At 39.0% G+C, this 20,367-nt stretch overlaps 30 non-coding genes across 30 annotated transcripts; all 30 read right to left on the bottom strand.

Annotated features, from left to right (window-relative positions):
* Positions 1-188: 188 nt before the first annotated feature.
* TRNAK-CUU (transfer RNA lysine (anticodon CUU)) lies at positions 189-261 on the bottom strand. The gene has a single exon. It is a non-coding gene; the product is annotated as a tRNA-Lys (tRNA).
* A 354-nt stretch (positions 262-615) lies between these two features.
* On the bottom strand, positions 616-688 carry TRNAA-AGC (transfer RNA alanine (anticodon AGC)). Its single transcript has one exon. It is a non-coding gene; the product is annotated as a tRNA-Ala (tRNA).
* Positions 689-1,460: 772 nt separating this feature from the next.
* TRNAA-AGC (transfer RNA alanine (anticodon AGC)) lies at positions 1,461-1,533 on the bottom strand. The gene has a single exon. It is a non-coding gene; the product is annotated as a tRNA-Ala (tRNA).
* Positions 1,534-1,878: 345 nt separating this feature from the next.
* TRNAK-CUU (transfer RNA lysine (anticodon CUU)) lies at positions 1,879-1,951 on the bottom strand. The gene has a single exon. It is a non-coding gene; the product is annotated as a tRNA-Lys (tRNA).
* A 353-nt stretch (positions 1,952-2,304) lies between these two features.
* On the bottom strand, positions 2,305-2,377 carry TRNAA-AGC (transfer RNA alanine (anticodon AGC)). Its single transcript has one exon. It is a non-coding gene; the product is annotated as a tRNA-Ala (tRNA).
* A 345-nt stretch (positions 2,378-2,722) lies between these two features.
* TRNAK-CUU (transfer RNA lysine (anticodon CUU)) lies at positions 2,723-2,795 on the bottom strand. The gene has a single exon. It is a non-coding gene; the product is annotated as a tRNA-Lys (tRNA).
* Positions 2,796-3,994: 1,199 nt separating this feature from the next.
* Positions 3,995-4,067, bottom strand: TRNAA-AGC (transfer RNA alanine (anticodon AGC)). Its single transcript has one exon. It is a non-coding gene; the product is annotated as a tRNA-Ala (tRNA).
* A 345-nt stretch (positions 4,068-4,412) lies between these two features.
* TRNAK-CUU (transfer RNA lysine (anticodon CUU)) lies at positions 4,413-4,485 on the bottom strand. Its single transcript has one exon. It is a non-coding gene; the product is annotated as a tRNA-Lys (tRNA).
* A 353-nt stretch (positions 4,486-4,838) lies between these two features.
* On the bottom strand, positions 4,839-4,911 carry TRNAA-AGC (transfer RNA alanine (anticodon AGC)). The gene has a single exon. It is a non-coding gene; the product is annotated as a tRNA-Ala (tRNA).
* Positions 4,912-5,256: 345 nt separating this feature from the next.
* On the bottom strand, positions 5,257-5,329 carry TRNAK-CUU (transfer RNA lysine (anticodon CUU)). The gene has a single exon. It is a non-coding gene; the product is annotated as a tRNA-Lys (tRNA).
* Positions 5,330-5,682: 353 nt separating this feature from the next.
* On the bottom strand, positions 5,683-5,755 carry TRNAA-AGC (transfer RNA alanine (anticodon AGC)). Its single transcript has one exon. It is a non-coding gene; the product is annotated as a tRNA-Ala (tRNA).
* Positions 5,756-6,100: 345 nt separating this feature from the next.
* On the bottom strand, positions 6,101-6,173 carry TRNAK-CUU (transfer RNA lysine (anticodon CUU)). The gene has a single exon. It is a non-coding gene; the product is annotated as a tRNA-Lys (tRNA).
* A 353-nt stretch (positions 6,174-6,526) lies between these two features.
* On the bottom strand, positions 6,527-6,599 carry TRNAA-AGC (transfer RNA alanine (anticodon AGC)). Its single transcript has one exon. It is a non-coding gene; the product is annotated as a tRNA-Ala (tRNA).
* Positions 6,600-8,215: 1,616 nt separating this feature from the next.
* On the bottom strand, positions 8,216-8,288 carry TRNAA-AGC (transfer RNA alanine (anticodon AGC)). The gene has a single exon. It is a non-coding gene; the product is annotated as a tRNA-Ala (tRNA).
* Positions 8,289-9,059: 771 nt separating this feature from the next.
* On the bottom strand, positions 9,060-9,132 carry TRNAA-AGC (transfer RNA alanine (anticodon AGC)). The gene has a single exon. It is a non-coding gene; the product is annotated as a tRNA-Ala (tRNA).
* A 772-nt stretch (positions 9,133-9,904) lies between these two features.
* TRNAA-AGC (transfer RNA alanine (anticodon AGC)) lies at positions 9,905-9,977 on the bottom strand. Its single transcript has one exon. It is a non-coding gene; the product is annotated as a tRNA-Ala (tRNA).
* A 772-nt stretch (positions 9,978-10,749) lies between these two features.
* On the bottom strand, positions 10,750-10,822 carry TRNAA-AGC (transfer RNA alanine (anticodon AGC)). The gene has a single exon. It is a non-coding gene; the product is annotated as a tRNA-Ala (tRNA).
* Positions 10,823-11,593: 771 nt separating this feature from the next.
* On the bottom strand, positions 11,594-11,666 carry TRNAA-AGC (transfer RNA alanine (anticodon AGC)). Its single transcript has one exon. It is a non-coding gene; the product is annotated as a tRNA-Ala (tRNA).
* A 772-nt stretch (positions 11,667-12,438) lies between these two features.
* On the bottom strand, positions 12,439-12,511 carry TRNAA-AGC (transfer RNA alanine (anticodon AGC)). The gene has a single exon. It is a non-coding gene; the product is annotated as a tRNA-Ala (tRNA).
* A 772-nt stretch (positions 12,512-13,283) lies between these two features.
* Positions 13,284-13,356, bottom strand: TRNAA-AGC (transfer RNA alanine (anticodon AGC)). Its single transcript has one exon. It is a non-coding gene; the product is annotated as a tRNA-Ala (tRNA).
* Positions 13,357-14,127: 771 nt separating this feature from the next.
* Positions 14,128-14,200, bottom strand: TRNAA-AGC (transfer RNA alanine (anticodon AGC)). Its single transcript has one exon. It is a non-coding gene; the product is annotated as a tRNA-Ala (tRNA).
* A 772-nt stretch (positions 14,201-14,972) lies between these two features.
* TRNAA-AGC (transfer RNA alanine (anticodon AGC)) lies at positions 14,973-15,045 on the bottom strand. Its single transcript has one exon. It is a non-coding gene; the product is annotated as a tRNA-Ala (tRNA).
* A 772-nt stretch (positions 15,046-15,817) lies between these two features.
* TRNAA-AGC (transfer RNA alanine (anticodon AGC)) lies at positions 15,818-15,890 on the bottom strand. The gene has a single exon. It is a non-coding gene; the product is annotated as a tRNA-Ala (tRNA).
* A 345-nt stretch (positions 15,891-16,235) lies between these two features.
* TRNAK-CUU (transfer RNA lysine (anticodon CUU)) lies at positions 16,236-16,308 on the bottom strand. Its single transcript has one exon. It is a non-coding gene; the product is annotated as a tRNA-Lys (tRNA).
* A 353-nt stretch (positions 16,309-16,661) lies between these two features.
* On the bottom strand, positions 16,662-16,734 carry TRNAA-AGC (transfer RNA alanine (anticodon AGC)). The gene has a single exon. It is a non-coding gene; the product is annotated as a tRNA-Ala (tRNA).
* Positions 16,735-17,079: 345 nt separating this feature from the next.
* TRNAK-CUU (transfer RNA lysine (anticodon CUU)) lies at positions 17,080-17,152 on the bottom strand. The gene has a single exon. It is a non-coding gene; the product is annotated as a tRNA-Lys (tRNA).
* Positions 17,153-17,505: 353 nt separating this feature from the next.
* TRNAA-AGC (transfer RNA alanine (anticodon AGC)) lies at positions 17,506-17,578 on the bottom strand. Its single transcript has one exon. It is a non-coding gene; the product is annotated as a tRNA-Ala (tRNA).
* A 773-nt stretch (positions 17,579-18,351) lies between these two features.
* On the bottom strand, positions 18,352-18,424 carry TRNAA-AGC (transfer RNA alanine (anticodon AGC)). The gene has a single exon. It is a non-coding gene; the product is annotated as a tRNA-Ala (tRNA).
* Positions 18,425-19,195: 771 nt separating this feature from the next.
* On the bottom strand, positions 19,196-19,268 carry TRNAA-AGC (transfer RNA alanine (anticodon AGC)). Its single transcript has one exon. It is a non-coding gene; the product is annotated as a tRNA-Ala (tRNA).
* Positions 19,269-20,040: 772 nt separating this feature from the next.
* Positions 20,041-20,113, bottom strand: TRNAA-AGC (transfer RNA alanine (anticodon AGC)). Its single transcript has one exon. It is a non-coding gene; the product is annotated as a tRNA-Ala (tRNA).
* Between the last annotated feature and the right edge of the window lie 254 nt (positions 20,114-20,367).

Raw genomic sequence — 20,367 nt, 5'->3', positions numbered from 1 at the left:
TACTTGAATAGGAGTGATATCACTGTATGTTAACCTATACTCAGGCCCTACCTAATCTTGGAGATACATTTCTCATGAATGAGTAACCAAGGGAGATACAATTTTTAGGAGTTAGTGCATGTCTAATGCAAGATTAATCACCATATTATGAGAGCCAATGCTATCATCCAGCAAAAAATACTCGTTTTCGCCCAACGTGGGGCTCGAACCCACGACCCTGAGATTAAGAGTCTCATGCTCTACCGACTGAGCTAGCCGGGCTCCCACTTAAATATGGTATGCAGACTCATCATTTTTTATTAAGGAAAAACCGTTTCTGGATATTCCTCTGCTCTTGTTTTGCAAGGAACTTCACTTTTATACATCCTTCAGAGGAAAAAATGTCAAGTAAAATAAGACGAAATGAAAATGGAAGGTGTGAAATTTTCATTTTGAGATTGCATAAGAAATCAAATTCCTCTCACGTGCTATAGAATACCTAAACACTTTTGATTAAACCACTTTAGTTGTTATAATGACACCAAATTTGAAAGCCATCTGTGACTTTTCTGTTCTTACTCTGCAACAACCATGGCAATTACAAGTTAAAAAGTAAAATGTATGCAAATTTTAGAATGGAGAATGCGGGCATCGATCCCGCTACCTCTCGCATGCTAAGCGAGCGCTCTACCATTTGAGCTAATTCCCCTGTGTGCTCACTCAGCATCACATTTCAAAAGTAACGTTACTGCTAACCACACTTTATTTTAAGTCTAATTGCCCATAACATGAGTGTTCAGTTCACTCCTAACTGATGCCTTAACTACACCTAGGTGATGTTTTACACTTCAGGTTGGCATGTTTAGTACTTGAATAGGAGTGATATCACTGTATGTTAACCTAGACTCAGGCCCTACCTAATCTTGGAGATACATTTCTCATGAATGAGTAACCAAGGGAGATACAATTTTTAGGAGTTAGTGCATGTCTAATGCAAGATTAATCACCATATTATGAGAGCCAATGCTATCATCCAGCAAAAAACTACTCGTTTTCGCCCAACGTGGGGCTCGAACCCACGATCCTGAGATTAAGAGTCTCATGCTCTACCGACTGAGCTAGCCGGGCTCCCACCTAAATATGGTATGCAGACTCATCATTTTTTATTAAGGAAAACTGTTTCTGGATATTCCTCTGCTCTTGTTTTGCAAGGAACTTCACTTTTATACATCCTTCAGAGGAAAGAATGTCAAGTAAAATAAGACGAAATGAAAATGGAAGGTGTGAAATTTTCATTTTGAGATTGCATAAGAAATCAAATTCCTCTCACGTGCTATAGAATACCTAAACACTTTTGATTAAACCACTTTAGTTGTTATAATGACACCAAATTTGAAAGCCATCTGTGACTTTTCTGTTCTTACTCTGCAACAACCATGGCAATTACAAGTTAAAAAGTAAAATGTATGCAAATTTTAGAATGGAGAATGCGGGCATCGATCCCGCTACCTCTCGCATGCTAAGCGAGCGCTCTACCATTTGAGCTAATTCCCCTGTGTGCTCACTCAGCATCACATTTCAAAAGTAACGTTACTGCTGTCCACACTTTATTTTAAGTCTAATTGCCCATAACACGAGTGTTCAGTTCACTCCTAACTGATGCCTTAACTACACCTAGGGGATGTTTTACACTTCAGGTTGGCATGTTTAGTACTTGAATAGGAGTGATATCACTGTATGTTAACCTAGACTCAGGCCCTACCTAATCTTGGAGATACATTTCTCATGAATAAGTAACCAAGGGAGATACAATTTTTAGGAGTTAGTGCATGTCTAATGCAAGATTAATCACCATATTATGAGAGCCAATGCAATCATCCAGCAAAAAATACTCGTTTTCGCCCAACGTGGGGCTCGAACCCACGACCCTGAGATTAAGAGTCTCATGCTCTACCGACTGAGCTAGCCGGGCTCCCACTCAAATATGGTATGCAGACTCATCATTTTTTATTAAGGAAAACCGTTTCTGGATATTCCTCTGCTCTTGTTTTGCAAGGAACTTCACTTTTATACATCCTTCAGAGGAAAGAATGTCAAGTAAAATAAGACGAAATGAAAATGGAAGGTGTGAAATTTTCATTTTGAGATTGCATAAGAAATCAAATTCCTCTCACGTGCTATAGAATACCTAAACACTTTTGATTAAACCACTTTAGTTGTTATAATGACACCAAATTTGAAAGCCATCTGTGACTTTTCTGTTCTTACTCTGCAACAACCATGGCAATTACAAGTTAAAAAGTAAAATGTATGCAAATTTTAGAATGGAGAATGCGGGCATCGATCCCGCTACCTCTCGCATGCTAAGCGAGCGCTCTACCATTTGAGCTAATTCCCCTGTGTGCTCAGTCAGCATCACATTTCAAAAGTAACGTTACTGCTGTCCACACTTTATTTTAAGTCTAATTGCCCATAACATGAGTGTTCAGTTCACTCCTAACTGATGCCTTAACTACACCTAGGGGATGTTTTACACTTCAGGTTGGCATGTTTAGTACTTGAATAGGAGTGATATCACTGTATGTTAACCTATACTCAGGCCCTACCTAATCTTGGAGATACATTTCTCATGAATGAGTAACCAAGGGAGATACAATTTTTAGGAGTTAGTGCATGTCTAATGCAAGATTAATCACCATATTATGAGAGCCAATGCTATCATCCAGCAAAAAATACTTGTTTTCGCCCAACGTGGGGCTCGAACCCACGACCCTGAGATTAAGAGTCTCATGCTCTACCGACTGAGCTAGCCGGGCTCCCACTTAAATATGGTATGCAGACTCATCATTTTTTATTAAGGAAAAACCGTTTCTGGATATTCCTCTGCTCTTGTTTTGCAAGGAACTTCACTTTTATACATCCTTCAGAGGAAAAAATGTCAAGTAAAATAAGACGAAATGAAAATGGAAGGTGTGAAATTTTCATTTTGAGATTGCATAAGAAATCAAATTCCTCTCACGTGCTATAGAATACCTAAACACTTTTGATTAAACCACTTTAGTTGTTATAATGACACCAAATTTGAAAGCCATCTGTGACTTTTCTGTTCTTACTCTGCAACAACCATGGCAATTACAAGTTAAAAAGTAAAATGTATGCAAATTTTAGAAATGAGAATGCGGGCATCGATCCCGCTACCTCTCGCATGCTAAGCGAGCGCTCTACCATTTGAGCTAATTCCCCTGTGTGCTCACTCAGCATCACATTTCAAAAGTAACGTTACTGCTAACCACACTTTATTTTAAGTCTAATTGCCCATAACATGAGTGTTCAGTTCACTCCTAACTGATGCCTTAACTACACCTAGGTGATGTTTTACACTTCAGGTTGGCATGTTTAGTACTTGAATAGGAGTGATATCACTGTATGTTAACCTAGACTCAGGCCCTACCTAATCTTGGAGATACATTTCTCATGAATGAGTAACCAAGGGAGATACAATTTTTAGGAGTTAGTGCATGTCTAATGCAAGATTAATCACCATATTATGAGAGCCAATGCTATCATCCAGCAAAAAACTACTCGTTTTCGCCCAACGTGGGGCTCGAACCCACGATCCTGAGATTAAGAGTCTCATGCTCTACCGACTGAGCTAGCCGGGCTCCCACCTAAATATGGTATGCAGACTCATCATTTTTTATTAAGGAAAACTGTTTCTGGATATTCCTCTGCTCTTGTTTTGCAAGGAACTTCACTTTTATACATCCTTCAGAGGAAAGAATGTCAAGTAAAATAAGACGAAATGAAAATGGAAGGTGTGAAATTTTCATTTTGAGATTGCATAAGAAATCAAATTCCTCTCACGTGCTATAGAATACCTAAACACTTTTGATTAAACCACTTTAGTTGTTATAATGACACCAAATTTGAAAGCCATCTGTGACTTTTCTGTTCTTACTCTGCAACAACCATGGCAATTACAAGTTAAAAAGTAAAATGTATGCAAATTTTAGAATGGAGAATGCGGGCATCGATCCCGCTACCTCTCGCATGCTAAGCGAGCGCTCTACCATTTGAGCTAATTCCCCTGTGTGCTCACTCAGCATCACATTTCAAAAGTAACGTTACTGCTGTCCACACTTTATTTTAAGTCTAATTGCCCATAACACGAGTGTTCAGTTCACTCCTAACTGATGCCTTAACTACACCTAGGGGATGTTTTACACTTCAGGTTGGCATGTTTAGTACTTGAATAGGAGTGATATCACTGTATGTTAACCTAGACTCAGGCCCTACCTAATCTTGGAGATACATTTCTCATGAATAAGTAACCAAGGGAGATACAATTTTTAGGAGTTAGTGCATGTCTAATGCAAGATTAATCACCATATTATGAGAGCCAATGCAATCATCCAGCAAAAAATACTCGTTTTCGCCCAACGTGGGGCTCGAACCCACGACCCTGAGATTAAGAGTCTCATGCTCTACCGACTGAGCTAGCCGGGCTCCCACTCAAATATGGTATGCAGACTCATCATTTTTTATTAAGGAAAACCGTTTCTGGATATTCCTCTGCTCTTGTTTTGCAAGGAACTTCACTTTTATACATCCTTCAGAGGAAAGAATGTCAAGTAAAATAAGACGAAATGAAAATGGAAGGTGTGAAATTTTCATTTTGAGATTGCATAAGAAATCAAATTCCTCTCACGTGCTATAGAATACCTAAACACTTTTGATTAAACCACTTTAGTTGTTATAATGACACCAAATTTGAAAGCCATCTGTGACTTTTCTGTTCTTACTCTGCAACAACCATGGCAATTACAAGTTAAAAAGTAAAATGTATGCAAATTTTTGAATGGAGAATGCGGGCATCGATCCCGCTACCTCTCGCATGCTAAGCGAGCGCTCTACCATTTGAGCTAATTCCCCTGTGTGCTCAGTCAGCATCACATTTCAAAAGTAACGTTACTGCTGTCCACACTTTATTTTAAGTCTAATTGCCCATAACATGAGTGTTCAGTTCACTCCTAACTGATGCCTTAACTACACCTAGGGGATGTTTTACACTTCAGGTTGGCATGTTTAGTACTTGAATAAGAGTGATATCACTGTATGTTAACCTAGACTCAGGCCCTACCTAATCTTGGAGATACATTTCTCATGAATGAGTAACCAAGGGAGATACAATTTTTAGGAGTTAGTGCATGTCTAATGCAAGATTAATCACCATATTATGAGAGCCAATGCAATCATCCAGCAAAAAATACTTGTTTTCGCCCAACGTGGGGCTCGAACCCACGACCCTGAGATTAAGAGTCTCATGCTCTACCGACTGAGCTAGCCGGGCTCCCACTCAAATATGGTATGCAGACTCATCATTTTTTATTAAGGAAAACCGTTTCTGGATATTCCTCTGCTCTTGTTTTGCAAGGAACTTCACTTTTATACATCCTTCAGAGGAAAGAATGTCAAGTAAAATAAGACGAAATGAAAATGGAAGGTGTGAAATTTTCATTTTGAGATTGCATAAGAAATCAAATTCCTCTCACGTGCTATAGAATACCTAAACACTTTTGATTAAACCACTTTAGTTGTTATAATGACACCAAATTTGAAAGCCATCTGTGACTTTTCTGTTCTTACTCTGCAACAACCATGGCAATTACAAGTTAAAAAGTAAAATGTATGCAAATTTTAGAATGGAGAATGCGGGCATCGATCCCGCTACCTCTCGCATGCTAAGCGAGCGCTCTACCATTTGAGCTAATTCCCCTGTGTGCTCACTCAGCATCACATTTCAAAAGTAACGTTACTGCTGTCCACACTTTATTTTAAGTCTAATTGCCCATAACACGAGTGTTCAGTTCACTCCTAACTGATGCCTTAACTACACCTAGGGGATGTTTTACACTTCAGGTTGGCATGTTTAGTACTTGAATAGGAGTGATATCACTGTATGTTAACCTAGACTCAGGCCCTACCTAATCTTGGAGATACATTTCTCATGAATGAGTAACCAAGGGAGATACAATTTTTAGGAGTTAGTGCATGTCTAATGCAAGATTAATCACCATATTATGAGAGCCAATGCAATCATCCAGCAAAAAATACTCGTTTTCGCCCAACGTGGGGCTCGAACCCACGACCCTGAGATTAAGAGTCTCATGCTCTACCGACTGAGCTAGCCGGGCTCCCACTTAAATATGGTATGCAGACTCATCATTTTTTATTAAGGAAAACCGTTTCTGGATATTCCTCTGCTCTTGTTTTGCAAGGAACTTCACTTTTATACATCCTTCAGAGGAAAAAATGTCAAGTAAAATAAGACGAAATGAAAATGGAAGGTGTGAAATTTTCATTTTGAGATTGCATAAGAAATCAAATTCCTCTCACGTGCTATAGAATACCTAAACACTTTTGATTAAACCACTTTAGTTGTTATAATGACACCAAATTTGAAAGCCATCTGTGACTTTTCTGTTCTTACTCTGCAACAACCATGGCAATTACAAGTTAAAAAGTAAAATGTATGCAAATTTTAGAATGGAGAATGCGGGCATCGATCCCGCTACCTCTCGCATGCTAAGCGAGCGCTCTACCATTTGAGCTAATTCCCCTGTGTGCTCACTCAGCATCACATTTCAAAAGTAACGTTACTGCTGTCCACACTTTATTTTAAGTCTAATTGCCCATAACATGAGTGTTCAGTTCACTCCTAACTGATGCCTTAACTACACCTAGGGGATGTTTTACACTTCAGGTTGGCATGTTTAGTACTTGAATAGGAGTGATATCACTGTATGTTAACCTAGACTCAGGCCCTACCTAATCTTGGAGATACATTTCTCATGAATGAGTAACCAAGGGAGATACAATTTTTAGGAGTTAGTGCATGTCTAATGCAAGATTAATCACCATATTATGAGAGCCAATGCTATCATCCAGCAAAAAACTACTCGTTTTCGCCCAACGTGGGGCTCGAACCCACGATCCTGAGATTAAGAGTCTCATGCTCTACCGACTGAGCTAGCCGGGCTCCCACTTAAATATGGTATGCAGACTCATCATTTTTTATTAAGGAAAACTGTTTCTGGATATTCCTCTGCTCTTGTTTTGCAAGGAACTTCACTTTTATACATCCTTCAGAGGAAAGAATGTCAAGTAAAATAAGACGAAATGAAAATGGAAGGTGTGAAATTTTCATTTTGAGATTGCATAAGAAATCAAATTCCTCTCACGTGCTATAGAATACCTAAACACTTTTGATTAAACCACTTTAGTTGTTATAATGACACCAAATTTGAAAGCCATCTGTGACTTTTCTGTTCTTACTCTGCAACAACCATGGCAATTACAAGTTAAAAAGTAAAATGTATGCAAATTTTAGAATGGAGAAAGCGGGCATCGATCCCGCTACCTCTCGCATGCTAAGCGAGCGCTCTACCATTTGAGCTAATTCCCCTGTGTGCTCACTCAGCATCACATTTCAAAAGTAACGTTACTGCTGTCCACACTTTATTTTAAGTCTAATTGCCCATAACACGAGTGTTCAGTTCACTCCTAACTGATGCCTTTACTACACCTAGGGGATGTTTTACACTTCAGGTTGGCATGTTTAGTACTTGAATAGGAGTGATATCACTGTATGTTAACCTAGACTCAGGCCCTACCTAATCTTGGAGATACATTTCTCATGAATGAGTAACCAAGGGAGATACAATTTTTAGGAGTTAGTGCATGTCTAATGCAAGATTAATCACCATATTATGAGAGCCAATGCAATCATCCAGCAAAAAATACTTGTTTTCGCCCAACGTGGGGCTCGAACCCACGACCCTGGGATTAAGAGTCTCATGCTCTACCGACTGAGCTAGCCGGGCTCCCACTCAAATATGGTATGCAGACTCATCATTTTTTATTAAGGAAAACCGTTTCTGGATATTCCTCTGCTCTTGTTTTGCAAGGAACTTCACTTTTATACATCCTTCAGAGGAAAGAATGTCAAGTAAAATAAGACGAAATGAAAATGGAAGGTGTGAAATTTTCATTTTGAGATTGCATAAGAAATCAAATTCCTCTCACGTGCTATAGAATACCTAAACACTTTTGATTAAACCACTTTAGTTGTTATAATGACACCAAATTTGAAAGCCACCTGTGACTTTTCTGTTCTTACTTTGCAACAACCATGGCAATTACAAGTTAAAAAGTAAAATGTATGCAAATTTTAGAATGGAGAATGCGGGCATCGATCCCGCTACCTCTCGCATGCTAAGCGAGCGCTCTACCATTTGAGCTAATTCCCCTGTGTGCTCACTCAGCATCACATTTCAAAAGTAACGTTACTGCTGTCCACACTTTATTTTAAGTCTAATTGCCCATAACACGAGTGTTCAGTTCACTCCTAACTGATGCCTTAACTACACCTAGGGGATGTTTTACACTTCAGGTTGGCATGTTTAGTACTTGAATAGGAGTGATATCACTGTATGTTAACCTAGACTCAGGCCCTACCTAATCTTGGAGATACATTTCTCATGAATGAGTAACCAAGGGAGATACAATTTTTAGGAGTTAGTGCATGTCTAATGCAAGATTAATCACCATATTATGAGAGCCAATGCAATCATCCAGCAAAAAATACTTGTTTTCCCCCAACGTGGGGCTCGAACCCACGACCCTGGGATTAAGAGTCTCATGCTCTACCGACTGAGCTAGCCGGGCTCCCACTCAAATATGGTATGCAGACTCATCATTTTTTATTAAGGAAAACCGTTTCTGGATATTCCTCTGCTCTTGTTTTGCAAGGAACTTCACTTTTATACATCCTTCAGAGGAAAGAATGTCAAGTAAAATAAGACGAAATGAAAATGGAAGGTGTGAAATTTTCATTTTGAGATTGCATAAGAAATCAAATTCCTCTCACGTGCTATAGAATACCTAAACACTTTTGATTAAACCACTTTAGTTGTTATAATGACACCAAATTTGAAAGCCATCTGTGACTTTTCTGTTCTTACTCTGCAACAACCATGGCAATTACAAGTTAAAAAGTAAAATATATGCAAATTTTAGAATGGAGAATGCGGGCATCGATCCCGCTACCTCTCGCATGCTAAGCGAGCGCTCTACCATTTGAGCTAATTCCCCTGTGTGCTCACTCAGCATCACATTTCAAAAGTAACGTTACTGCTGTCCACACTTTATTTTAAGTCTAATTGCCCATAACATGAGTGTTCAGTTCACTCCTAACTGATGCCTTAACTACACCTAGGGGATGTTTTACACTTCAGGTTGGCATGTTTAGTACTTGAATAGGAGTGATATCACTGTATGTTAACCTATACTCAGGCCCTACCTAATCTTGGAGATACATTTCTCATGAATGAGTAACCAAGGGAGATACAATTTTTAGGAGTTAGTGCATGTCTAATGCAAGATTAATCACCATATTATGAGAGCCAATGCTATCATCCAGCAAAAAATACTCGTTTTCGCCTAACGTGGGGCTCGAACCCACGACCCTGAGATTAAGAGTCTCATGCTCTACCGACTGAGCTAGCCGGGCTCCCACTTAAATATGGTATGCAGACTCATCATTTTTTATTAAGGAAAAACCGTTTCTGGATATTCCTCTGCTCTTGTTTTGCAAGGAACTTCACTTTTATACATCCTTCAGAGGAAAAAATGTCAAGTAAAATAAGACGAAATGAAAATGGAAGGTGTGAAATTTTCATTTTGAGATTGCATAAGAAATCAAATTCCTCTCACGTGCTATAGAATACCTAAACACTTTTGATTAAACCACTTTAGTTGTTATAATGAAACCAAATTTGAAAGCCATCTGTGACTTTTCTGTTCTTACTCTGCAACAACCATGGCAATTACAAGTTAAAAAGTAAAATGTATGCAAATTTTAGAATGGAGAATGCGGGCATCGATCCCGCTACCTCTCGCATGCTAAGCGAGCGCTCTACCATTTGAGCTAATTCCCCTGTGTGCTCACTCAGCATCACATTTCAAAAGTAACGTTACTGCTAACCACACTTTATTTTAAGTCTAATTGCCCATAACATGAGTGTTCAGTTCACTCCTAACTGATTCCTTAACTACACCTAGGTGATGTTTTACACTTCAGGTTGGCATGTTTAGTACTTGAATAGGAGTGATATCACTGTATGTTAACCTAGACTCAGGCCCTACCTAATCTTGGAGATACATTTCTCATGAATGAGTAACCAAGGGAGATACAATTTTTAGGAGTTAGTGCATGTCTAATGCAAGATTAATCACCATATTATGAGAGCCAATGCTATCATCCAGCAAAAAACTACTCGTTTTCGCCCAACGTGGGGCTCGAACCCACGATCCTGAGATTAAGAGTCTCATGCTCTACCGACTGAGCTAGCCGGGCTCCCACTTAAATATGGTATGCAGACTCATCATTTTTTATTAAGGAAAACTGTTTCTGGATATTCCTCTGCTCTTGTTTTGCAAGGAACTTCACTTTTATACATCCTTCAGAGGAAAGAATGTCAAGTAAAATAAGACGAAATGAAAATGGAAGGTGTGAAATTTTCATTTTGAGATTGCATAAGAAATCAAATTCCTCTCACGTGCTATAGAATACCTAAACACTTTTGATTAAACCACTTTAGTTGTTATAATGACACCAAATTTGAAAGCCATCTGTGACTTTTCTGTTCTTACTCTGCAACAACCATGGCAATTACAAGTTAAAAAGTAAAATGTATGCAAATTTTAGAATGGAGAATGCGGGCATCGATCCCGCTACCTCTCGCATGCTAAGCGAGCGCTCTACCATTTGAGCTAATTCCCCTGTGTGCTCACTCAGCATCACATTTCAAAAGTAACGTTACTGCTGTCCACACTTTATTTTAAGTCTAATTGCCCATAACACGAGTGTTCAGTTCACTCCTAACTGATGCCTTAACTACACCTAGGGGATGTTTTACACTTCAGGTTGGCATGTTTAGTACTTGAATAGGAGTGATATCACTGTATGTTAACCTAGACTCAGGCCCTACCTAATCTTGGAGATACATTTCTCATGAATGAGTAACCAAGGGAGATACAATTTTTAGGAGTTAGTGCATGTCTAATGCAAGATTAATCACCATATTATGAGAGCCAATGCAATCATCAAGCAAAAAATACTTGTTTTCGCCCAACGTGGGGCTCGAACCCACGACCCTGGGATTAAGAGTCTCATGCTCTACCGACTGAGCTAGCCGGGCTCCCACTCAAATATGGTATGCAGACTCATCATTTTTTATTAAGGAAAACCGTTTCTGGATATTCCTCTGCTCTTGTTTTGCAAGGAACTTCACTTTTATACATCCTTCAGAGGAAAGAATGTCAAGTAAAATAAGACGAAATGAAAATGGAAGGTGTGAAATTTTCATTTTGAGATTGCATAAGAAATCAAATTCCTCTCACGTGCTATAGAATACCTAAACACTTTTGATTAAACCACTTTAGTTGTTATAATGACACCAAATTTGAAAGCCATCTGTGACTTTTCTGTTCTTACTCTGCAACAACCATGGCAATTACAAGTTAAAAAGTAAAATGTATGCAAATTTTAGAATGGAGAATGCGGGCATCGATCCCGCTACCTCTCGCATGCTAAGCGAGCGCTCTACCATTTGAGCTAATTCCCCTGTGTGCTCACTCAGCATCACATTTCAAAAGTAACGTTACTGCTGTCCACACTTTATTTTAAGTCTAATTGCCCATAACATGAGTGTTCAGTTCACTCCTAACTGATGCCTTAACTACACCTAGGGGATGTTTTACACTTCAGGTTGGCATGTTTAGTACTTGAATAGGAGTGATATCACTGTATGTTAACCTATACTCAGGCCCTACCTAATCTTGGAGATACATTTCTCATGAATGAGTAACCAAGGGAGATACAATTTTTAGGAGTTAGTGCATGTCTAATGCAAGATTAATCACCATATTATGAGAGCCAATGCTATCATCCAGCAAAAAATACTCGTTTTCGCCTAACGTGGGGCTCGAACCCACGACCCTGAGATTAAGAGTCTCATGCTCTACCGACTGAGCTAGCCGGGCTCCCACTTAAATATGGTATGCAGACTCATCATTTTTTATTAAGGAAAAACCGTTTCTGGATATTCCTCTGCTCTTGTTTTGCAAGGAACTTCACTTTTATACATCCTTCAGAGGAAAAAATGTCAAGTAAAATAAGACGAAATGAAAATGGAAGGTGTGAAATTTTCATTTTGAGATTGCATAAGAAATCAAATTCCTCTCACGTGCTATAGAATACCTAAACACTTTTGATTAAACCACTTTAGTTGTTATAACGACACCAAATTTGAAAGCCATCTGTGACTTTTCTGTTCTTACTCTGCAACAACCATGGCAATTACAAGTTAAAAAGTAAAATGTATGCAAATTTTAGAATGGAGAATGCGGGCATCGATCCCGCTACCTCTCGCATGCTAAGCGAGCGCTCTACCATTTGAGCTAATTCCCCTGTGTGCTCACTCAGCATCACATTTCAAAAGTAACGTTACTGCTAACCACACTTTATTTTAAGTCTAATTGCCCATAACATGAGTGTTCAGTTCACTCCTAACTGATGCCTTAACTACACCTAGGTGATGTTTTACACTTCAGGTTGGCATGTTTAGTACTTGAATAGGAGTGATATCACTGTATGTTAACCTAGACTCAGGCCCTACCTAATCTTGGAGATACATTTCTCATGAATGAGTAACCAAGGGAGATACAATTTTTAGGAGTTAGTGCATGTCTAATGCAAGATTAATCACCATATTATGAGAGCCAATGCTATCATCCAGCAAAAAACTACTCGTTTTCGCCCAACGTGGGGCTCGAACCCACGATCCTGAGATTAAGAGTCTCATGCTCTACCGACTGAGCTAGCCGGGCTCCCACTTAAATATGGTATGCAGACTCATCATTTTTTATTAAGGAAAACTGTTTCTGGATATTCCTCTGCTCTTGTTTTGCAAGGAACTTCACTTTTATACATCCTTCAGAGGAAAGAATGTCAAGTAAAATAAGACGAAATGAAAATGGAAGGTGTGAAATTTTCATTTTGAGATTGCATAAGAAATCAAATTCCTCTCACGTGCTATAGAATACCTAAACACTTTTGATTAAACCACTTTAGTTGTTATAATGACACCAAATTTGAAAGCCATCTGTGACTTTTCTGTTCTTACTCTGCAACAACCATGGCAATTACAAGTTAAAAAGTAAAATGTATGCAAATTTTAGAATGGAGAATGCGGGCATCGATCCCGCTACCTCTCGCATGCTAAGCGAGCGCTCTACCATTTGAGCTAATTCCCCTGTGTGCTCACTCAGCATCACATTTCAAAAGTAACGTTACTGCTGTCCACACTTTATTTTAAGTCTAATTGCCCATAACACGAGTGTTCAGTTCACTCTTTACTGATGCCTTAACTACACCTAGGGGATGTTTTACACTTCAGGTTGGCATGTTTAGTACTTGAATAGGAGTGATATCACTGTATGTTAACCTAGACTCAGGCCCTACCTAATCTTGGAGATACATTTCTCATGAATAAGTAACCAAGGGAGATACAATTTTTAGGAGTTAGTGCATGTCTAATGCAAGATTAATCACCATATTATGAGAGCCAATGCAATCATCCAGCAAAAAATACTCGTTTTCGCCCAACGTGGGGCTCGAACCCACGACCCTGAGATTAAGAGTCTCCTGCTCTACCGACTGAGCTAGCCGGGCTCCCACTCAAATATGGAATGCAGACTCATCATTTTTTATTAAGGAAAACCGTTTCTGGATATTCCTCTGCTCTTGTTTTGCAAGGAACTTCACTTTTATACATCCTTCAGAGGAAAGAATGTCAAGTAAAATAAGACGAAATGAAAATGGAAGGTGTGAAATTTTCATTTTGAGATTGCATAAGAAATCAAATTCCTCTCACGTGCTATAGAATACCTAAACACTTTTGATTAAACCACTTTAGTTGTTATAATGACACCAAATTTGAAAGCCATCTGTGACTTTTCTGTTCTTACTCTGCAACAACCATGGCAATTACAAGTTAAAAAGTAAAATGTATGCAAATTTTAGAATGGAGAATGCGGGCATCGATCCCGCTACCTCTCGCATGCTAAGCGAGCGCTCTACCATTTGAGCTAATTCCCCTGTGTGCTCACTCAGCATCACATTTCAAAAGTAACGTTACTGCTGTCCACACTTTATATTAAGTCTAATTGCCCATAACATGAGTGTTCAGTTCACTCCTAACTGATGCCTTAACTACACCTAGGGGATGTTTTACACTTCAGGTTGGCATGTTTAGTACTTGAATAGGAGTGATATCACTGTATGTTAACCTAGACTCAGGCCCTACCTAATCTTGGAGATACATTTCTCATGAATGAGTAACCAAGGGAGATACAATTTTTAGGAGTTAGTGCATGTCTAATGCAAGATTAATCACCATATTATGAGAGCCAATGCTATCATCCAGCAAAAACCTACTCGTTTTCGCCCAACGTGGGGCTCGAACCCACGATCCTGAGATTAAGAGTCTCATGCTCTACCGACTGAGCTAGCCAGGCTCCCACCTAAATATGGTATGCAGACTCATCATTTTTTATTAAGGAAAACTGTTTCTGGATATTCCTCTGCTCTTGTTTTGCAAGGAACTTCACTTTTATACATCCTTCAGAGGAAAGAATGTCAAGTAAAATAAGACGAAATGAAAATGGAAGGTGTGAAATTTTCATTTTGAGATTGCATAAGAAATCAAATTCCTCTCACGTGCTATAGAATACCTAAACACTTTTGATTAAACCACTTTAGTTGTTATAATGACACCAAATTTGAAAGCCATCTGTGACTTTTCTGTTCTTACTCTGCAACAACCATGGCAATTACAAGTTAAAAAGTAAAATGTATGCAAATTTTAGAATGGAGAATGCGGGCATCGATCCCGCTACCTCTCGCATGCTAAGCGAGCGCTCTACCATTTGAGCTAATTCCCCTGTGTGCTCACTCAGCATCACATTTCAAAAGTAACGTTACTGCTGTCCGCACTTTATATTAAGTCTAATTGCCCATAACATGAGTGTTCAGTTCACTCCTAACTGATGCCTTAACTACACCTAGGGGATGTTTTACACTTCAGGTTGGCATGTTTAGTACTTGAATAGGAGTGATATCACTGTATGTTAACCTAGACTCAGGCCCTACCTAATCTTGGAGATACATTTCTCATGAATGAGTAACCAAGGGAGATACAATTTTTAGGAGTTAGTGCATGTCTAATGCAAGATTAATCACCATATTATGAGAGCCAATGCTATCATCCAGCAAAAAACTACTCGTTTTCGCCCAACGTGGGGCTCGAACCCACGATCCTGAGATTAAGAGTCTCATGCTCTACCGACTGAGCTAGCCAGGCTCCCACCTAAATATGGTATGCAGACTCATCATTTTTTATTAAGGAAAACTGTTTCTGGATATTCCTCTGCTCTTGTTTTGCAAGGAACTTCACTTTTATACATCCTTCAGAGGAAAGAATGTCAAGTAAAATAAGACGAAATGAAAATGGAAGGTGTGAAATTTTCATTTTGAGATTGCATAAGAAATCAAATTCCTCTCACGTGCTATAGAATACCTAAACACTTTTGATTAAACCACTTTAGTTGTTATAATGACACCAAATTTGAAAGCCATCTGTGACTTTTCTGTTCTTACTCTGCAACAACCATGGCAATTACAAGTTAAAAAGTAAAATGTATGCAAATTTTAGAATGGAGAATGCGGGCATCGATCCCGCTACCTCTCGCATGCTAAGCGAGCGCTCTACCATTTGAGCTAATTCCCCTGTGTGCTCACTCAGCATCACATTTCAAAAGTAACGTTACTGCTGTCCACACTTTATTTTAAGTCTAATTGCCCATAACATGAGTGTTCAGTTCACTCCTAACTGATGCCTTAACTACACCTAGGGGATGTTTTACACTTCAGGTTGGCATGTTTAGTACTTGAATAAGAGTGATATCACTGTATGTTAACCTAGACTCAGGCCCTACCTAATCTTGGAGATACATTTCTCATGAATGAGTAACCAAGGGAGATACAATTTTTAGGAGTTAGTGCATGTCTAATGCAAGATTAATCACCATATTATGAGAGCCAATGCAATCATCCAGCAAAAAATACTCGTTTTCGCCCAACGTGGGGCTCGAACCCACGACCCTGAGATTAAGAGTCTCATGCTCTACCGACTGAGCTAGCCGGGCTCCCACTTAAACATGGTATGCAGACTCATCATTTTTTATTAAGGAAAACCGTTTCTGGATATTCCTCTGCTCTTGTTTTGCAAGGAACTTCACTTTTATACATCCTTCAGAGGAAAAAATGTCAAGTAAAATAAGACGAAATGAAAATGGAAGGTGTGAAATTTTCATTTTGAGATTGCATAAGAAATCAAATTCCTCTCACGTGCTATAGAATACCTAAACACTTTTGATTAAACCACTTTAGTTGTTATAATGACACCAAATTTGAAAGCCATCTGTGACTTTTCTGTTCTTACTCTGCAACAACCATGGCAATTACAAGTTAAAAAGTAAAATGTATGCAAATTTTAGAATGGAGAATGCGGGCATCGATCCCGCTACCTCTCGCATGCTAAGCGAGCGCTCTACCATTTGAGCTAATTCCCCTGTGTGCTCACTCAGCATCACATTTCAAAAGTAACGTTACTGCTGTCCACACTTTATTTTAAGTCTAATTGCCCATAACATGAGTGTTCAGTTCACTCCTAACTGATGCCTTAACTACACCTAGGGGATGTTTTACACTTCAGGTTGGCATGTTTAGTACTTGAATAAGAGTGATATCACTGTATGTTAACCTAGACTCAGGCCCTACCTTATCTTGGAGATACATTTCTCATGAATGAGTAACCAAGGGAGATACAATTTTTAGGAGTTAGTGCATGTCTAATGCAAGATTAATCACCATATTATGAGAGCCAATGCAATCATCCAGCAAAAAATACTCGTTTTCGCCCAACGTGGGGCTCGAACCCACGACCCTGAGATTAAGAGTCTCATGCTCTACCGACTGAGCTAGCCGGGCTCCCACTTAAACATGGTATGCAGACTCATCATTTTTTATTAAGGAAAACCGTTTCTGGATATTCCTCTGCTCTTGTTTTGCAAGGAACTTCACTTTTATACATCCTTCAGAGGAAAAAATGTCAAGTAAAATAAGACGAAATGAAAATGGAAGGTGTGAAATTTTCATTTTGAGATTGCATAAGAAATCAAATTCCTCTCACGTGCTATAGAATACCTAAACACTTTTGATTAAACCACTTTAGTTGTTATAATGACACCAAATTTGAAAGCCATCTGTGACTTTTCTGTTCTTACTCTGCAACAACCATGGCAATTACAAGTTAAAAAGTAAAATGTATGCAAATTTTAGAATGGAGAATGCGGGCATCGATCCCGCTACCTCTCGCATGCTAAGCGAGCGCTCTACCATTTGAGCTAATTCCCCTGTGTGCTCACTCAGCATCACATTTCAAAAGTAACGTTACTGCTAACCACACTTTATTTTAAGTCTAATTGCCCATAACATGAGTGTTCAGTTCACTCCTAACTGATGCCTTAACTACACCTAGGTGATGTTTTACACTTCAGGTTGGCATGTTTAGTACTTGAATAGGAGTGATATCACTGTATGTTAACCTAGACTCAGGCCCAGCCCTAATCTTGGAGATACATTTCTCATGAATGAGTAACCAAGGGAGATACAATTTTTAGGAGTTAGTGCATGTCTAATGCAAGATTAATCACCATATTATGAGAGCCAATGCTATCATCCAGCAAAAAACTACTTGTTTTCGCCCAACGTGGGGCTCGAACCCACGATCCTGAGATTAAGAGTCTCATGCTCTACCGACTGAGCTAGCCGGGCTCCCACTTAAATATGGTATGCAGACTCATCATTTTTTATTAAGGAAAACTGTTTCTGGATATTCCTCTGCTCTTGTTTTGCAAGGAACTTCACTTTTATACATCCTTCAGAGGAAAGAATGTCAAGTAAAATAAGACGAAATGAAAATGGAAGGTGTGAAATTTTCATTTTGAGATTGCATAAGAAATCAAATTCCTCTCACGTGCTATAGAATACCTAAACACTTTTGATTAAACCACTTTAGTTGTTATAATGACACCAAATTTGAAAGCCATCTGTGACTTTTCTGTTCTTACTCTGCAACAACCATGGCAATTACAAGTTAAAAAGTAAAATGTATGCAAATTTTAGAATGGAGAATGCGGGCATCGATCCCGCTACCTCTCGCATGCTAAGCGAGCGCTCTACCATTTGAGCTAATTCCCCTGTGTGCTCACTCAGCATCACATTTCAAAAGTAACGTTACTGCTGTCCACACTTTATTTTAAGTCTAATTGCCCATAACACGAGTGTTCAGTTCACTCCTAACTGATGCCTTAACTACACCTAGGGGATGTTTTACACTTCAGGTTGGCATGTTTAGTACTTGAATAGGAGTGATATCACTGTATGTTAACCTAGACTCAGGCCCTACCTAATCTTGGAGATACATTTCTCATGAATAAGTAACCAAGGGAGATACAATTTTTAGGAGTTAGTGCATGTCTAATGCAAGATTAATCACCATATTATGAGAGCCAATGCAATCATCCAGCAAAAAATACTCGTTTTCGCCCAACGTGGGGCTCGAACCCACGACCCTGAGATTAAGAGTCTCCTGCTCTACCGACTGAGCTAGCCGGGCTCCCACTCAAATATGGTATGCAGACTCATCATTTTTTATTAAGGAAAACCGTTTCTGGATATTCCTCTGCTCTTGTTTTGCAAGGAACTTCACTTTTATACATCCTTCAGAGGAAAGAATGTCAAGTAAAATAAGACGAAATGAAAATGGAAGGTGTGAAATTTTCATTTTGAGATTGCATAAGAAATCAAATTCCTCTCACGTGCTATAGAATACCTAAACACTTTTGATTAAACCACTTTAGTTGTTATAATGACACCAAATTTGAAAGCCATCTGTGACTTTTCTGTTCTTACTCTGCAACAACCATGGCAATTACAAGTTAAAAAGTAAAATGTATGCAAATTTTAGAATGGAGAATGCGGGCATCGATCCCGCTACCTCTCGCATGCTAAGCGAGCGCTCTACCATTTGAGCTAATTCCCCTGTGTGCTCACTCAGCATCACATTTCAAAAGTAACGTTACTGCTGTCCACACTTTATATTAAGTCTAATTGCCCATAACATGAGTGTTCAGTTCACTCCTAACTGATGCCTTAACTACACCTAGGGGATGTTTTACACTTCAGGTTGGCATGTTTAGTACTTGAATAGGAGTGATATCACTGTATGTTAACCTAGACTCAGGCCCTACCTAATCTTGGAGATACATTTCTCATGAATGAGTAACCAAGGGAGATACAATTTTTAGGAGTTAGTGCATGTCTAATGCAAGATTAATCACCATATTATGAGAGCCAATGCTATCATCCAGCAAAAAACTACTCGTTTTCGCCCAACGTGGGGCTCGAACCCACGATCCTGAGATTAAGAGTCTCATGCTCTACCGACTGAGCTAGCCAGGCTCCCACCTAAATATGGTATGCAGACTCATCATTTTTTATTAAGGAAAACTGTTTCTGGATATTCCTCTGCTCTTGTTTTGCAAGGAACTTCACTTTTATACATCCTTCAGAGGAAAGAATGTCAAGTAAAATAAGACGAAATGAAAATGGAAGGTGTGAAATTTTCATTTTGAGATTGCATAAGAAATCAAATTCCTCTCACGTGCTATAGAATACCTAAACACTTTTGATTAAACCACTTTAGTTGTTATAATGACACCAAATTTGAAAGCCATCTGTGACTTTTCTGTTCTTACTCTGCAACAACCATGGCAATTACAAGTTAAAAAGTAAAATGTATGCAAATTTTAGAATGGAGAATGCGGGCATCGATCCCGCTACCTCTCGCATGCTAAGCGAGCGCTCTACCATTTGAGCTAATTCCCCTGTGTGCTCACTCAGCATCACATTTCAAAAGTAACGTTACTGCTGTCCACACTTTATATTAAGTCTAATTGCCCATAACATGAGTGTTCAGTTCACTCCTAACTGATGCCTTAACTACACCTAGGGGATGTTTTACACTTCAGGTTGGCATGTTTAGTACTTGAATAGGAGTGAGATCACTGTATGTTAACCTAGACTCAGGCCCTACCTAATCTTGGAGATACATTTCTCATGAATGAGTAACCAAGGGAGAT

The sequence above is a fragment of the Triturus cristatus genome, chromosome 4_1 (genome assembly GCF_964204655.1).
Source record: "Triturus cristatus chromosome 4_1, aTriCri1.1, whole genome shotgun sequence".
NCBI classification, from domain to species: domain Eukaryota; kingdom Metazoa; phylum Chordata; class Amphibia; order Caudata; family Salamandridae; genus Triturus; species Triturus cristatus.
This window is presented reverse-complemented; position numbering and strand designations above follow the sequence as displayed.